The 19,155-nt window shown below is 39.9% G+C and overlaps 1 protein-coding gene across 4 annotated transcripts in view; it reads right to left on the reverse strand.

Annotated features, from left to right (window-relative positions):
- Window positions 1–19,155, reverse strand: part of RARB (retinoic acid receptor beta) — a 424,940-nt gene that overhangs the window by 107,188 nt on the left and 298,597 nt on the right. The gene's annotated exons all lie outside the window — the stretch shown is intronic.

The following is a 19,155-nucleotide window of genomic DNA, read 5'->3' on the forward strand; positions in this document are numbered from 1 at the left end:
GAGGATGTGGCAGTCTTGGATAGTCTCTCTTCTCTTCTGGTTGACCTAACGTCTACTTTAAAGACTGTAGATCAGACAGAATTAAGTAGTTCACTGCAAGCACACTCATTCTCCCACAGGATTCCCTTGGGATGCCTCTGAGAAAATCCACGACCTGAGTAAGAGCTAGAAAGAAAAACCTTTCAGGAGGGCTTTTATGTTTTACTACTGGGCTTTATTTCTCTAGTGTAAAAGGGACTTGGGGGTGGGGGTACAGGGGGAGTGGGAGAAGCCAAGAGAACACAAAGAACTTCTTTGAAACTGGATAAATTTCCTTTGAAATAGCACACATATCTAGGCACGGTTTCAAGAGGATATCTAAAAGCTCATCTTGGCCGGGCGCGGTGGCTCAAGCCTGTAATCCCAGCACTTTGGGAGGCCGAGACGGGCGGATCACAAGGTCAGGAGATCGAGACCATCCTGGCTAATACGGTGAAACCCCGTCTCTACTAAAGAATACAAAAAACTAGCCAGGCGACAAGGCAGGCGCCTGTAGTCCCAGCTACTTGGGAGGCTGAGGCAGGAGAATGGCGTGAACCCGGGAGGCGGAGCTTGCAGTGAGCTGAGATCCGGCCACCGCACTCCAGCCTGGGCGACAGAGCCACACTCCGTCTCAAAAAATAAATAAATAAATAAATAAATAAAATAATAAAAGCTCATCTTAAATCCCCTAGGTGTCTCTGACCACTACTTGGGAGCCACCAAAATAAAGGTGACTTAGAAAGAAGGGAAAGAGTATGAGGTTGAGTAGTTATCCAAAGGAATTTCTGTGCAGTAGGCTAAATATCATAAATATGTTATCTTGGGAACTACTTTATCTCTTCTCAAGAGTTTGAATTAAGATGTGGCAGGAAGAAAAACTGTATGACAGGAGGAAACGAAGCCTCTAAAATGGAAGATTTTGCTCTTCTCCACATGCTTTCTTTAAATCTGGTCTTGAGAATTTGAACCAACTAAAGACATCTGTTTTCTAAATTACTTGGGTCAGTTATTTTGTGCCCTTCCTTGGTAACATCCATAGTTACCAATCTATTATCAGGATTACTCTAAGTATAACAGGGCAAGAAGCCAATGAATTTTAAGTTTTTAAATTTTCAATTATTTTATTGAAAAAAAAAAAGCAACAAAATAGTTGCTCAGCTACAGCCCAGGAGTTGGTGGACCCCAGCTGCTTTGCACATTAATTACTAAATCTCATCTGAACCCAGATTAAATTTTCTTATCCGTACTGAAAAGGGGGGAAAAAATGGTAAGCAGAAGGAGAGAGAACCAAAACATGCTCAAATATATTGAAACTCTTTACCAAAGAGCATGAATTGTAAAATCTCTTTTGGAAGTTTGGTATGCAACATTTTGCCATTAACAAAACCAGAATATGGCTCTATCATAACATGCTGGTTGACGGCAAGGCACATCACCATGGCAATGCTGCATATTGCATAATTCAAAGGTCTCTCACAGACCCATATAATTATGATGTACTTGTATTGCTTTATGATGTTAAGGACCTAAATTAGTACAGAAAAATAAATGCTTGTCTATAACTTGGTGCATTTTTCCCAAGTCTATTTAATTTTCAGGGCCATGTTGGGATCTTCTCACTGGAATTTTTCTCACTTATACATGGTTCCATCCTGACCCTGGAATAAAAAGGAAAAAATCATAGAGTATATGAGAATGGGAGTAGGAAAGCTAGTCAGGTATTTACATTGAAGTCAAGTCTGACAACTGAAAAATAACAGGGATTTATTGGATGTAGCCTTCTGCTTCTCTTCACCACAGACGCTGCTCTGACAGTGCAAAAATCTCATGAAGTTTATTGAGAAAATATTACTTAAGCTCCAGCTCCCAAAATGGATTCTGTCCTTGTGTGGAAAAGCTGTGGTGAGTCCAGGCTGATGCCTGATAATGCTAAGAGTATCGACCTCTACACACCGACATCAGCGATGAAATGGTTTAAAGCCCACCTGCCCCTCAAAGTTGTTCATGCCTTTGTCCAGTCATGCTTACCCAGGTCCCCCAAACCTAGAGTGTTCTCTCCCTGCTCGGTGCCTTTCCACAGGCCCTATGACTTGAAAGTCCCTTCCTCACCTTGTCCTTTGGCTCAGGACTGCTCATGCTACAAGACACAGCCCCCAAGAGGGGTCAGGCTCCCACCAAGCCCCCACGACCAGCATATGCTGTTGGACCACTCACTCTACAACAGTGCAACAATTGATCTTTGTGTCTCTTTCTCCTTCAAAACAGGAGTCCTTTGCAGGCAGGGATGTAACAATCTTTTTTGTGATGGAGTAGTGCAACTTTTATAATTAAAAAATAATATCATATGGATATTCCATGTAGAAGGAAAGGGAAGAAAAGAAAGATCAGCAAAGAAACCTAAATTTAAACCAAAATGCTTTATATGCAAGGAAAGGAAAAAGGAAGTGATATTTTCATTGGTAAAACTCTAATATAATAAATTCAGGCAGCAACGTTAACTTAATGATTTATCCCAAATTCCCCTCTTTCTTATTCCAAATTAGCAAAAAAATAGGCTCAAATTTCACCCACAGGCTCCTCTTTCTTGATCCTTAAAATTAAAGTAGCTATATTATGTCAGCACAGTGCCAAGATTTGAAATTAAATAGGTCCCCAATGCAAAAGAAAAAGTTCTTTTAAACAACATGAATTTGTCTGCAATTAACACATTATAGCTTCCACCTAAGCACCATGCTATATGAAAATACACTCCTGGAGCTGCTGCTGTTTCAGAGACCTTAAGTTTTGCACTTTCTGAAGTTGTTTTGTAGGAGAACATTTAGCAGAACAGACACAATTAATTTTTTAAGTGTTACCTCTCTGCTTTTCCATTTCATACCTGACTTTAGTTGATAAAAAGAGGAACAGCCTTTTGACTACACTGGAGAGAAGGGGAAAAACAGTCTCCATAATAAAAGAGGTACCTGCCAATTAGTTAGATTGTTCTCCAGTTTTCAATTAAAGGCAGCCAAATGGATGTAGGGAGACCTGTTTTATTTTCCCTGACAGAGCCCTTATTTTTAAACTCTTCGCTTCATTTTCCAAAATTGCTGGCTTTAGACAGAAGAAACATATATCTTGAGTGAAAAGCTGTACTGTTCTTCTTCTATTTCCTGTATCAAAATTACATTTTTCTCCTCAGTGGCTACTTCCCATCTGGCTCCACAAAGCTTTCTGCTGCCCAGGATGGGCTTGTTAACGGATGGTGGTCCCTGATGTTATAACCCACTCCAAAAGATGGGGTGTCAGATCCTGCCCCTGGGCCAGGAAGCCTCATCTAGAAGCTTTGGGGCTGTTTCAACCTAATTTTGCTTTCCTCAGGTGATCATTCCACAGAATGTCATTTGCCCTGCTCGTTTTCTCCAGAAGGACAAAAGAGATCGCTTAGGATGGAGTGTTTATTTTGAACTCATCCAAAAGCACTTCAGTCTCTCCTGAGCATCTGCCTGTGGATGAAATTTGGGAATCATTTTCCTTAGATGAAACAGGACTGAACATTTCCTTAGACATGGCTGGCCTTCTTCCTTGGAACACACACATATTCAAGATTGATATTTTTATTCAGAGTTTTCTCAAATGAATAATTAGGAGACGTTCACAGGCAGGTGTAGGAAAAAGAGCGGGGCGGGGGTGGGGGCATAAATCATGATTCAACTACATTTAACCACCAAAGATCTGAACCACCTTTTGCTAACAGCTTAGCAGTTTTGTTTCTGTAGGATAGCAGTCCCTAGACTTTGGGGATTTGTGAGGCCAATTCCCCATACTGTCAGTAATAGTTACAGCAGCTGAATAAATCCCTCCAGATTGGACCAACCACTCCCTCCAGGCTGGAAAATAAGCCATGAATCACATTACCCTTGTACCTTGAGATTTAACATATCTATAGAGGGAAGATACAGAGCTTCATATATTAATTCCTATTTGTTTTCAACATCATCTGAAGTTTACTTGGTTCAAGATCACCTAAAGTTTACTTGGTTCAGACCAAAGATGGCTACAAGAGACACATCAGAACAGAGCATGACACCTTAGTGAGCATTAGAATAGACCCCGTGAAAGCACCAGGCAGTGACACAAAAGTAATGCTTTCATCCTGCCAAGAAAACAGAAAGGACTTTTAGGAGCGCCTCAGAAGGAGATTCTGAATTAATCCGTAATTTCAGGTTTCCAAATGGCTTTTATGAGCTTGCTTACCCAAAGTATTTCAGAACATCATCTCTTTTCATTTTTGATTTTTATCCATGCAAAGCTCCAAAAATACACTGATCTGAATCATAGGCTCTCTCATCTTGTTATCTTAATGGGGGAAGGATAGAGTGTCATGCCAGCCATTCCGCATTAGGTGTCCTCATTTACAGATTGAAAAAAAAAAAGTGCCGGACATAAATTATTGAAAATCTATTGTATCAGTGTGTGTTCTGTAAGCATTCACTACCGGCAAAGCAGACAGATTATTTTTCACTTTTAATTGTGTTGATACCTTATCTGCTTTGTTGAAAGCGGAGAGTGGTAGGTGAAACCACATCACACGCTGAGGAACAGAGAAGCGATGGGGTCTATTATTTAAAGCCAAAGTAACCCATTTAGTGGACACAACTTTAACACACTTCCACGGAAGGGAAAACCTGGAGTTGCTATTTACATCTGTAATGTGTGTCTGTTACTGTGACAAACACGACTGAGGGTAGCACAGGGCCGGGTTCCTTAAGGAAGCTGTTAGCTGACTGCATCAGGGACACCAGACACTTCACATCACCATCCCAGCACAAAGGGAGAGAATGTGTGTGACTGAGCAGGGGAACTTGTTCAGCATCCCTCCTGTCTCTCCTCTCCAAGTCACAGGTGTGTTGTAAAGCAATGTAAATCCCTCCAGATTGGACCAACAGGTATACCTGACCTAATCCAAACCTTGTCCTAATCTAAGAAAAATATTTAGAGTAAGAAAAATTAAGTAATAAATACTTAGGTATATAAAATTAATAATCTGTGATTGGAAACTGATAGAAATAAAATTATACATAGGGATACAAGGATTCATTATTAGAAATTCAAAATTAGCCCTTCTCCCATTGTCCCTGAAGTCCATCATCAGGAAATGCACATATGTGCTGGATATATCAGAATGCAGCCAAAAAGTACCTCACCATTATCCAAATTTAAAAGACCCTTCCAAACTCAGCAACTTAGGAATTCATTTGGGTGAAGTGGCAGATGATGGCAGGGTATATACAGATAATGACTACAGAATTGTGATGATGTAGTTTATTAAGTTGAAGTCCTGTCATAACTCTAGCTTTTTGTATCCTCGGCACCAAATCCAGCACCTTGCCTGTCATTCAGTAAGTATTTGCTCACATGGATGGGTGGAAGTTTGCATGGGAGAGTGACTTCGTTTGCCAAATATCCTCTGCCAGGGCTGTAGGATGGCTGAAGTGACTTCCACTTCTACCCAAGCAGAAGTCCAAAGGGCTCTGGGCTAGTCTACTGTCTTCCTTTAACTGGCTTTAGACTCTGGGCAAACTGTTGAGTCATTTCTGTAGTTCCATTTCACAAGTCTGAAATGATCTCTACATGCCTTCTGGCACTGATACTTGAGACTTCCATGTGTCTTCCTAAAGGAACACACATTCATCATGTCTCCAATATAAGCCTTAGTTCTATACCTTTTGTGAGACATGGCTGGTTTGGTAAGATGCAACGAGCTGAAGAAAGCCCAGTCTCCCAAATATGGACCCTTTGTGCCTTGACTCAAAATTCAGCGAAAAGACAATTCCCAGCAAAATACTCAAGTCAATAACCAGACACAAAATTGAACTGCATCTTATCTGATATTTGTGAGTTTCATTTCCACACTGTCAAATATAATTCGTGGCAACCCACTTCAGTGAAAGCCCAATGTAAGCCACTGCACTGTTCTTACCCTCCAAACTCCACAACCCCAACCAGTGTGAGCTTCAAATTGAACTCCTGACCTTTCCAGCAATTATCCCCGGAATCTAGACAGCCCCATCATCACCTCAAGCCAACGTGTGAGAGGAGCAGCAGCCAGGAATGCTCTGCCTCTGTTCCCGAAGGGAACCAGAGTGAGAGAGAGGATCCTGCTTTCCTTTCCATCTGCTTTCTCCAATAAAAGGGAAAAAATAAATGGAAATGAAAAGTATACAATTAAAAAAAATTACATTTAACTTCCTTTTGCTAATGTCTGTAAGATGATTTTTGGCCTGGCAGGAGACTCCAGATGGGCCGTGTAATGAATATAATTTAATACAAAGAACCGGAGTTCACAGAAACACATTTTTCCAAGTCTGAAGGTAGTGGGTTGTCTCACACTGTTTAATGCAAAACACCAGGGCGAGTCATTGCATTTATTTGCTGTTGCACATTGGCCTTTAAACCTAATATGAATGGGGCTAGACCTGAAGCCATGAAACCAGAAGCTGTCACTCTCTGAGATGAGGCTGGCACCAGTGCACACTCACCCAAAAGGCCAGAGACCACTAACCACTCAATGTGTTTTTCCTCTGGGGTCTGAGGATTTATATCACCAATTAAGGCCATAATGAGTGCCCCAAGTTGACCTCCTAGGAGCAAGAATTAATTAAGCACAGTATTTCTCAGTAAAGAATGACATTTTTCCAAACGAGTTACATAAGGTAGCCACATTTTCTGAGAGTACTGTGCTTCTATGTACAATTCCTAATTGTTAACACAAATAGAATATTCCAGGAACACAGCTTAGTTTATGTTTTTAATTTGACAGTAAAAGAAAATAATTTTTACTTTTATCCTTATTTTGGAGGCAAAGAGAATGTTTTGAGTGTATCGCCTGTGTGTGAAACACAAAATTCTTTACATTAGTAATATAATATCATTTCTTTCAATTATTAATATGACTATAAATGAAGGAAGCTAAGACTCATATTTATAACCTTCCCAGCTTTCAAAAATGAAAAGTCATGTTTTAAACCCAGTTGTTCTCCAAAATTCATATGTTTCCATAAATATTGCAACTAAGGTTAAAAAACATAGGTTAAAGCTTCCATTTTTGAAACTACACCTTAGATAGCCTCATCCAGGGGGTGACAGATTTCTATAAAGGGCCAAATAGAAACTCTTTAAGCTGTGGGCCAGAGACTTAGCTGCAAATACTCAACTCTACCATAACAGAATGAAAGCAATCATAGACAATACAGAAATGAATGGATTGGCTGTGTACCAAGAAAACTTTATTTATAAACACTGAAATTGAATTTCATATAATTTTCATATGTTATAAAATTAAAATTTTTTTCAAGCATTTAAAATGTAAAACAATATTCTTAGCTCTTGGCCGTACAAAAACAGGCGGCAGATCAGGTTTAGCCCATGGGCCATAATTTGACAACTCCTAGCTAAAACATATGTATATTTTGTAGTAATCAGTGAGGTTGGAGAAAACACGGTCTCTTTCTCACTCTCTCACAGATGCACACATGTACACATACACCCCAATTATCAACATCATGGTCTCAGAAACTGTTGACATAGTACCGAAAAAAATGTGGCTTCAAGCATGTCTCTTTTGCTGTGAATCAAGACACGAAGAAAACCTCAGCCTTGAAGAAACGTTATGAGGGTGGTTGGAAAAAGAGAACTCTTTCCTCCTCGCCCTTTCTCATAAAGAGAATTCCTACTCTAAATTAGAAATCATGTCTTTCCCTCCTTTAAGGAGTTAACATAGCCAGCACGGATCTGGAAATCCCTACAGCCTACTTGCCAATTAATGTATTTAACTCTAAAGAGCAGGAGTTTTTTAATCTAGCTCATCCATCACTAACTGAACATTTTGGTAGAAAATATTAGGATTTCCAAATAACTTTATAGCTCTGTAAATTGCCAACATACCATCTGCAATTGAATTAACATTTATAACCAAACTGAAATAATAAATAAAGCAAATTACGCTGCAAATATTCGTGAATGCCCAATATGCACTTGAGAACGATAATTAGCATTTTATAATCACGCTTCATTTTCTTTATCCAACTCCCTGTCACATTAATGATAAAATATTTTAAACTGTGCTTTATCAGCAAATGGCAGTACAATCTCTAGATTAGCCATTAACTAACATGGAGAATGAACACAGTTTGTGCTGCTGACATTATGCATCCAGAAGTTTTACTCATAATCACATCCTCTAGTCTCCCTTGCTCTTATCTCTGGGTTTTGTTTTGTTTTGTTTTCCTATGCTACCAAAACAAGGCTGAGAAAGCCAGTGCTTCATCTGTACCATCTGAACCTGAAGCTCTATGGGAACTAAAGCCACACACTCTCTTTTTTGAGTAAAAAAAAAAAAAAAAAAGAAATATGATTTTTAAATTTATGACTTTCTGATCTAGAAAACCAGGGTCTAGAGGTCAAGAAGCTTAAGTCACTCAAATGGAATAACTCTTGTCTTCAAATAATTCCAAAGTTCTCTCTTATTATCATCTGACATCCTCTACCGTAGTATGTGCGATTCTTTTTCTAGGTTCAAATAAATGTTAATTCAACTAAATAAACTAGTAAAGACTATATATGCACACAAATTTTTTCAACTAAAATTTCTACCAATTAGCAAAATTTCCCCAAGTTTTACCATTATCTTCCTTGAAAATCAATTCCCTTAAAACAATTGTGTCCTGATGTTTTCCTGAATCATTTCTGCCTCTCGTTCCATGTGTGTTTGCACTTGACATTTCGGGGTTCTCTGCCGGTGTTGCTCGGCTGTAAATTCTCACATCTCTTTGATCCAGTGCTGTTCTGTCCACTACAGTAGCCACTAGCCATATGTAGCTATTGAGCACTTGAAATGTGGCTCATTCAAACTGAGATGTGTTAGAAGTATGAAAGTTAACATCAAAATTTGAAGACTATGAAATTACTATGTAAAAATATCTCAATAGTTTTATATTAATTGTTGAAATAATTTTTTGATATTGCAGTAGATAATGTTTATTAGTAAAATTAACTTCATTTGTTTCTTTTTAAAAATGTGGCTGCTAGAGGGCTGGGCAGGTGGCTCATGCCTGTAATCCCAGCACTTTGGGAGGTTGAGGCGGGCAGATCGTGAGGTCAAGAGATTGAGACCATCCTGGCTAACACGGTGAAACCCCGTCTCTACTAAAAATATAGCCGGGTGTGGTGGCACACGCCTGTAGTTAGCTGGGAGGCTAAGGCAGGACAATCGCCTGAACCAGGGAGGCGGAGGTTGCAATGAGCCGAGATCACACCACTGCACTCCAGCCTGGCAGACAGAGTGAGACTCCATTTCAAAAAAAAAAAAAAAAAAAAGGAACTGCTAGAAAATTTAAAGTTAGATGTGTAACTTACATTTGTGGTTAGCATATTTCTGTTGAACAGTGCTGGTTTACTGGGTTCTAAATGCAGTGATGCCTGAAACTTTTTGTTGAGTACATGCTCTGCTATTGACCAACATGATTATTATTGAAAGGCCAAATCAAGTAAAGCTTTTGATCAAATAAATCCTACATGAGTGTCATCAGGCAACTCCAGAAATTTCAAAGAGCAGTAATCTTTGTCTCAGCCTGCATGCAATCACATTTTTATTGAGACAAAGGTTTGATAAGCCAGACATACCACTTGAATATGGAAGGAAAATGGAAATGACTGTTTCCATTATAAGCTGCTATGTGCTAAGCCTCCCCACATGTCCAGCCAGGTTCTGCAGGGAAAAAAAGGGGGCTGAAAGCAGAGGCTTCTTATTGTAGAGGTAGTCTAGTGGTTGTGGGCTTGGGTCCTGCTGCCAGATACCCTAGGTTCAAGTTCGGCCTCTGCCTGTTATTAACTGTGTGATCTCAGACAAGTTACAAAACCTCTCTGTGCCTTACCTTGTCTTTTAAATGGGGATAGTACTATTTTCTATCTTGTGGGATTGTTATGAATATTAAATTTGTTAAGAGCTTAAAACCGTACCTGGTAGAGCATAAGCAGTCAAAAAATATTTGCTGTTATTATGATTACGAGTCTTTACTGCCTTTAAAGACAGACAGAAGTGTTCACAAAGCAAATGGAAGTGGTAAAAGGCGCAAAGAAAGCTAAAAACAAAGAGTAGGGTAAGACCAGGAAAGAAGGTAAGTTGGAAGTAGGTGGAAAGAAGAGGAAAAATGTCTGCAATGTACCACAGGGACAATATGGTAAAGAAGCACAGAAGCACTATCCTGCTAGGACCATTCACACAAACCATGCCTGCCACCAGCTGATAGGCTGATTCAGTGACCATAACAGACAGGCTCTGCATGCTTAACCGAGGGAACAATCTGTTAATTCTAACAGTTTATGGATTTCCCTTTCAGGTTATAAAAGGAAAGCACATTTCTGGACTAGCTTCTGGGCTAGCTTTAAAAATATTCGGCCAGTGTTTTTCATAATTTTTTTAATGCAGAAAAATTCAAAAAACCTAATTCTTTTCTTTTCATCCATTATTTCTTCCTAGCATTTAAGGTAGAGGTTGCAAACTGCTAATCTCCAAACTGAATTGAGCTAACAGACATGTTTATTTTGGCTCAGTGGTGGCCAACGCAGTCTTTTAAAAACTTTTAAATACATTGCCAATACTTAAAGAGTAGATTTAAATTATGCAAGAGATTGACTTAATGTTCTTTCCTACTATTTCTTGCCTAATCATTGTATGATCTGAGTGTTTCTTAGTAGTGAAATATGTGGAGAACCAAAAAATACCTTGAAAAAGCCATAATCCTCAAGTAATAGAGGAATTCTCTTGAAATATTGGAAAACCTGGCAATGCTAGTTCCACATTCCTGTAGGGCAGTGACTCTCAAAATGTGGTTCCTGGGCTAGCACTCAACATTCCCTGGGAGCTTGTTAGAAATGCACATTTCTAGACCCCTTGAACCTGAAACTCTGGAGATAGGACCAACTAATCTATCCTTTGACAAGTCATCCAGGTGATTCTCATCATTCTAAAGCTTGTACTCTACTGAGGCATGAAGTAGCAAAGAATCAGAAGACAGCTACTATCTTTGCTACACTCCCCACCACCCTCTACTGTACCAAATCAGCCTGCATTATTTACTTACCTGCCCTGCCCTCCCAATAAAGCAGCTGATTTCTCAAATCCAATAATAAAAATTAACTCTAATAAGAAAAAGCAAATACAACTTCTCAATGGGTTGAGTTTTGAAGAAAATGATCAGGTATCCTTTTATCTAAACTCAACTAAATGGATTGGAATATACAGTGACTCTCACCTTTAGAACTATATGAAACATCACCAAAATGCATCCTTGCCATACTGTCAAGGACTAATGAATCAGATAATGTTAAAGACGGTAGTTAGTTACCTTAGCTACCATTTGAACCTAACCTGGCTCATGTCATAGGTAGGAAATCATGTTCCTAAAGGAAAAGGGAAAGAGAAGTAACTGGGAGGTTCACAGACTTGGCCCAGGTGCTATACCCTACCTGGAAAATGTTGCAGCAACAGCATCTACTTTATAGAGCTGTTATGAGGATTAAGTGAGTTAAAAATATGGATCTGGAATACAGCAAATTCTAGATACGTGCTCTTGGTACTAAAGAAGCACTGTGTATATACCACATTGTCTATTGCTCAAAATAATTCCAGTGCTCATACGTTATTACATGAAAGATGAAACTGGATTTCAGTGGTTTGTCCAATAAAGTGATGGAGCCAAGATTTGAACCCAGGCTGATCCCCAATCCAATGGAAATTACTGGCTTAGGCTAAGGGGCTGCATACCAGTAATAGGGAAAGCAGAATCCACACCCCTCTATAATATTCCACCTCACCAAAATTGAGTCTGTTGTGAAATATACAAATCTCTCACTTCCCAACAAATACAACCAAGTTGTTTTTTTTGTTGTTGTTGTTTTTTTTATTCAGGGGTAATGGTCATTCTGTGGGTCATTCAAGTTCTTTTCTAGTTTCCTCGCTATTGCACTGCTGGTAATGGGAGCAAGAGGAGGGAGGAAGTCATATCAGTCTGTTTCACTTCCATGTGGTTGTTATTCAAAAACATTCAGTAGAAGAGGGGTTGAAAGATGCAGTGGAATTAACATGACCTGTTGTTTCTGTGATCAGTGATAATCCAGCTTCCTTGATGAGAGATAATAAAGACTTGGTAGGTAGTAATGAAATGTTTGAACCAAGAATGAGATTTGAAGACTTCCAAGTCTTCAACTCTGACTAACCAAGTAATGATTCAGAGCTGTCAAAAACACTTCCATCATTCTCTAGATCTCCTTAAAATCTATGAAATTCAACACTTTCAAAAGTCATCGCGTGTACTTATAAGGATTCGAACAAAATTCAGCAAATTCCATTTCATTTTGTGTTTCAATTTTAAATAGGAACAAATTAATAAATAGCTTTTGGGGTTTTAATCTAATCTGAAATGTAAAAAAAGAAAAATAAAATTCATGGTCAGAGACAGGCATGGACTACAAAATACCAAGCACAACAAAGTTGAGATTTTACAAAGCAGCCATTTAACACAGAGTAAGACACCTCTCATTTCACAATACGGTATTACCATACTGAAACCAACGAACACACCATGATAGATTCACTGAGTAGTTTTTAAGTAAAAGCTGCATATTTTCTCATTGCCCTTCCCTTGACACACTGTACTTCACAAAAATTCATGTCCAAGTTCAAAGGCAAGAAAAGAAGACAGACGGCATTTTTTAAAAAGCCCAGCCTTAGAAATATGCACAGAATTTATGCCTGTTTCAAGTGCTCTTTCCCCTTACCAGAGGGTACAATTAAAGGCCCACAGACAACTTCCAAACAGAGGCCAAAGAGAATTTTGGTCAGAGTCAATAGGAGTTCACCACCCTGACCATGCACAGGAACAGCTCTCCCCAAAAGGAATAAATAACTATTTTGGCAGGGAGCACCCTGAAAACACAAGGACTGGAACAGCTCACATTAGAGCTCACATTTGGTAAAAATAAAAAATTTACTCAGTGGCCTAGAATCAATATGAGAATAATGATACGATCTGATGCAAGCCAGGAGAAAGCAGGGGGCCTGAATTTGAGACCACTCCCTGAGAGATCAGCTTGCGGTCTGTTTCCATAAAGCTGGCAGAGCCAGGTTTCACATGGGCCTTCTGATTTCTTCTTTTTCTCCCTGTGTCCATAGACGTCATGTCGATACTAAGGGCACTGCATTTTTCTCAGTTACCAGGAAAGCCAGAACGCATTCACAGCAGCTTAAAGGTGGGTGGTAGCCACATGTCCATCTGCCATTTAACTCGGTGAGTGTGTGCCCTGAAGTAGGGCAAGATGGGTGGTGGGAACCCACAGCTCCCTCAGCCTGTCTCAGTTCCCATCTGCTTTTCAGAATGAGCCACTAGTCTTCCGAGGGCATAGAGATGCATATTTTTCCTACAACAGGCTCTTAAGAACAAGCCACCTGCTTCATCTGGCATCTAACTGCAGAAAGAGCCTGTGATTCAAAACTAAACTCAGTCTGCAGCAGCTTGGATTTTCCAAAGATGGCCACAATAATAACTCCTTCCCAGATGCTCTTTTAAAGTGACTATGGCACTATCCCAATGAAAGGAGGGCTTATGTCCCCTCCTCTTGTATCTGGATGGATCTGTGGCTGCTTTAACCAATAGAATTTGACAGAAGGAACACTATGGGACTTCCAAGGCTAGGAAATAAAAGGCCATGTGGCTCCTACCTTGTCCTCTGCAACCCTAGTTTTTGGACCCCTGAGCCACCATGTAATAGGTCGAACAACTGAGACTGCCATTTTGCAAGGATGCCCAAGCCACATCAAGAAGCTACTTAAACGCCGGGCGCGGTGGCTCAAGCCTGTAATCCCAGCACTTTGGGAGGCCGAGGCGGGCGGATCACAAGGTCAGGAGATCAAGACCATCCTGGCTAACACGGTGAAACCCCGTCTCTACTAAAAAATACAAAAAACAGCCGGGCGAGGTGGCGGCGCCTGTAGTCCCAGCTACTCGGGAGGCTGAGGCAGGAGAATGGCGTGAACCCGGGAGGCGGAGCTTGCAGTGAGCTGAGATCCAGCCACTGGCTCCAGCCTGGGCGGCAGAGCGAGACTCCATCTCAAAAAAAAAAAAAAAAAAAAGAAGCTAATTATTGCATTGATGCTCCAGTTAGCAGCTCTAGCTGAGGACTTAGCAGGCAACACCAACTACCAGACCTATAACTGAAGACAACTCCAATACCTACCAGACACTGAGTTACTCCCAGATGTTGACTGTCATCAGCTGGGCCCCAGATAGCAGGAAGCAAAGACAAATCATCCCCACTATGCTTCCATAAATTCATGACCCACTGTCTGTGAGCCAAATAAAAAAGTTTTATGCCGTTAAGATTTGTGATGGTTTGTCATACAGCAATGATAACTGGGACACGCTTTGGGTGATTTAAGGGTCATTTTAACCATATACGATATTTACCTCATATGCTTATTCTAGAAGTTAAACCCTGAGGGAGAAGAGATTCCACTCTCTGTCTTACTCACATAATAGAGCTGTTATTAAAAGGAGATATTGCATATGTACGTCCTCAGTAAACTGCAGTATTCAAGTACTTGTAGTAATTACAGGATTTATCACTTCAAAAGGAACAGAAGGCATCTGTTATTTCACTGTTGTATATGACAAATAGGGAAAGACCAATATTTGAAACCCAAAACCAGTTCAACTTGGGGCTAAGAAGTAACCTTAATAATTGATAAGTTCAACCATTGTGTAAAGGAAATAGTCACCGTTGGCAGACACCAAAAAGCCATCTCATCAGCTGGCAAACTCAGCCCAAATGTTGTTCTTGAGTCACCTACCCCATGCCCAAAAGCAGCATGACAATAGGCAACTAGGAAGAGACAGCAAGACAGATGGGGCGGGCACCTCTGCATACCTCTGAGTGCTCAGATGAGCATTTACTTTCCTAGAAATAAAAATGAAATGAATAAAGGATGCCTGTTGACATTTTTATTCTTCCTTTCTGATCTGTTAGGACATACTTGGCCAACATTATCCTAAACGTCTCCATTTGCCCCATAGCTATTGTCCTGTGATAACTTGGATCGAGTACAAATGTGCTCTAATCCTGTGTTTTCTCCCACCTCTTCTGCATACTATTTATTATTGATTCATTCAACAAACATTTATTGAGTGCCTACATCATGCCAAGATTTGTTGTGGGTGCTGAGAATATGGAAGTGAACAAGACTTACAAAGTTCCTATTCTCATAGCACTTACACACTAGTGGGAGAGAAAAACAGTGACTAAGTAAACTATTCATGAAAGAGTTTCAAATAGTAATCAGTACCACAATGAAAGTTCCACTACAGGAAACTTGCAACCTCAGGATGGCTGCCAGCACTTCTACTCCAGGGAAGACTCAACAGGCCACAGTGGGAAAAATGGTGATTATACAGAATGGGGCAGTTGTAGGCCCACGACTGGGTCTCTCACATAAAGACAAGGATAGCAGGTGCCCTTTAACTGCTCGGGGACGTCCCAGAAAGGCAGGGGAGACTACGGAAAGATAAAATGAAAGATATGTTATGATCATATTCAGTTTGGAGAGAGGCAATTTGGGGTGTGACACAAATTTTTTGCCTAAATCTACCCTATAAACTATGCTTAAGAAACTTGTAAAAAGTTTCTGCAGAGAATGGAGTGTAAAAATAGAAGGCACAGCCAAATAAGAGTATCTCTACTCAAAAGGTTTTACATAAACCTCTTATTAAGGGCCCAAAAGAGTTTGACATTGCTGGGGAGGGGACGCTTTATCCAGTGCATATAAATGCAGCTGTGCAAGACAAGTATACTGAGAACCACACGGTTATGGCAAAGCAAAACAAACAATAGTTGTAATTCTTGGAGCAGAAGGAAGAAGTAAACATTGGCAACTGCCCATTCTCCTAGACACACGGTATGCTAGCATTTTCATCTATTCCATTTGGATTAGGTGAGGCCAAGAGAACTGCTTTAGTCAATGAATCGTGAGTGGGAATGATGTGTGTGAGATTCAGTAGAAAGATACCAGCACAAGTGGGCAATTCTCCATTGTTCTCCTTCCCCTTAATGCAAGAGCCAGTGATTTTCTAAACGGAGGTGACTCCATCAGTCTTGGTCCCTGAGTGAAGGTAACACGGAGTAAAACTATCTATCCAAAATGGACACATGGTGCGAGTGACAAATAACTACTGTTTTAAGCCATTGTAATTTTGAATTTGTTCCTGCAGTATAACCTGGCCTTACCATGACTAAAATTGGAAGAGTTAGGGCCTCAATTGTGAATGGAAGAAAGGATGTTACTGTGAGAGGAACAGATGCCAGATTCATATCCAGCAGGAGTAATAGCACTGCAGAGCCAAGGAGACCAATCTTGAAGGCTACTTTAGAACGTTATTGGTCAGTGTGGATATGGCAGAGGACTTCCATGAGAGGAGAGGTGACTTGGGTTCCAGCAAGGATTCAGAAACAAAGATTTACCCACATCCACTGACTGTGCTCCCCAGATGGCTTGAAGAAAAAGAAGCAAGTGTCACAAAATATCAAGCCCAAAAATTTATCTAAGTTCCTTTTTCTTTCCTATATAAATTCTGTTTTATATATCCTTACAGGAATGTCAGCTTTATTATTTAAAATAAGTTACTAAAATACTAAATAATAGTAATATACTGTAACATAACTTATCTACAGTGATTTTTTGCAGGGGATCCCTTGCTTTGTTATGTGGATAATAGCTTATCCACCCCGACATAATACAGGTAAACATTTACTTCCTTGGAGGTCACTATTACCATCCCTCATCCAATGCTCATATTTCTGATAGTGTATGTAGTGGAAAACAGGAATATTCCTTCTGAGGCCCAGAGCTCATAAGAAATAAGACGGATAAAAATAATCAAATAATAAAGGAATATCTAATCTAGACTCAGTAATTCAAAAATACTCTTTTAGGTATCTTAAACCACTAAGTCTGGGACATCAATCCTGTGAACTCTCTAGCAGCAAACATCATACACGTGAGCATAGCAAAAGAAATGCCTTCGGGTGGGGCACGGTGGCTCAGGCCTGTAATCCCAGTACTTAGGGAGGCCGACGTGGGCGGATCACGAGGTCAGGAGATCAAGACCATCCTGGCTAACACGGTGAAACTCCGTCTCTATTAAAAATACAAAAAATTAGCCAGGCGTGCTGAGGGGTGCCTGTAGTCCCAGCTACTTGGGAGGTTGAGGCAGGAGAATGGCATGACCCCGGGAGGCGGAGCTTGCAGTGAGCTGAGATCGTACTACTGCACTCCAGCCTGGGCGACAGAGCAGACTCCATCTCAAAAAAAAAAAAAAAAAAAAAAATGCCTTCATTATGAGTTTGGGTTTAAAACCAAATATATTCAGTGAGGACAGTAAGACCCATTTATGATTTGTAATGTAATTCATAATTTTGCACAGATCCTACCTGCCACAAATACTTATAGAAAAAAATGATATCTGTATGTATATTGTGCACAACATGAGACTCAAATTTTTGGCCAACAGGCAAGAATTAGCACCAAACATGCATTTAAGTAGGGCATACTTTCCACCTAATTCTTAAAGCAGAAAATGATAATTTAAGAGCAAAATACAATTGAATTAGACATTATACATTTAATTTCATTCTAAGGAAATAACCAGAATTAGCAGAATCACTTAATTTCTGATACCCTCTTTCTACATTTTGGTACTGGAATGAAAACTTTCATACTTTTTATCACAGCTCAACACAACAAATACACTAAAAGATATTCAAGCATATCAGCATAATGTTTTTGATGAAATCATGAGCATGACAAACTGTAGAGCCAAACAGAATAAACGTCATCAAACAATATCTTATGGAGTATGGGGACTGTAAACTGGCTTAGGGTGCCAACCGGTTGAAGGAACACCTAACAGAGAAGGATGACTCTGGAAACTGAAAAATAAAAAATATATCACTCTCTCATGCTATTATTCTGAATTTATTTATGTTAATGAGGAATGATACATATAAATTAGAGCAGGAGCTTTCAAAAGTATTTCTTATTGAAAATATGACCATAATCCCAAAGTCCCCAGATATAGCATAGCTCATGTACGATTTGAGTACGATACAGAGAAGTAAGATCCAAACAGAAATTCTCATTTCCCTGAGGAACAGTCAGATGATCCCTACTGGGTTTGACTAATAAGGATAATTTTCCTGACGTGGGGGACTTTCCAGGGCTGTATGAATGGTGATGTTGTGTACTTAGAATTGCTGCTATTTTCAGATTCAAAAGCACAGCGGAGAATTAACGTTGCGTGGTCATTCTAGCTTTTCCAAATTTGTTTAACCATGAAAATCCTTTATAAAACCATGGTATTCTCCCCATTGCTGACCTACCTCAGAGTTTTCTACTGCCCATTATTTTAAGGCTCACAGAACCTGAGAAGTACATTTTACACGCTCCAGTTCAGAGTTGCAGCCAACATAAAGGTTTTTCTTTTTTTTTTTTTTCCCTCCCAGACATAGAAAATACCTCCATAGAAGCAGAATTGAGACGGTCACCAAAGATTCTGTCTTTTTTCTTATTGAAATATTTACTTTGCAAATCCACCAATCTCTGTTATAAATGAAACATTACATGAAGTCCTGAGAGGGAGGAGGAGCCCATGTTAAAACACAAGACCTGCCTCAGAAACACTTGAGAACAAGTTAAGAAGTGAAATTCTACTGTATATATGCCTTCTCATACATCTTGACACCAGTGAAAAGGAAGCAGACACCCGGGCAGACGGGCCACCTTGACTGTACTGCCAAGTTTGGTGACAAGCTTTATAAAAACAGTTCTACCTTGTACATTTACAAAGCCTGCACTTTGCTGCTTTTGAAATAAAACAAAACCAACCCCAACAAAAATGCCCCAGGCAATAGTGCTGGCCATAGAACTGGTGCCAGAAATCCAGGCAGGACGCTGCTAGCAAAGGAATGTCATCTTTTCAATATGAAACAAGAAACAAGGCTCTAATGGGGCCAGCCTGCCAGAACCCCAGCTTTTCCCCTTCACCC

This window comes from Rhinopithecus roxellana, chromosome 1, assembly GCF_007565055.1.
Source record: "Rhinopithecus roxellana isolate Shanxi Qingling chromosome 1, ASM756505v1, whole genome shotgun sequence".
NCBI classification, from domain to species: Eukaryota; Metazoa; Chordata; class Mammalia; order Primates; family Cercopithecidae; genus Rhinopithecus; species Rhinopithecus roxellana.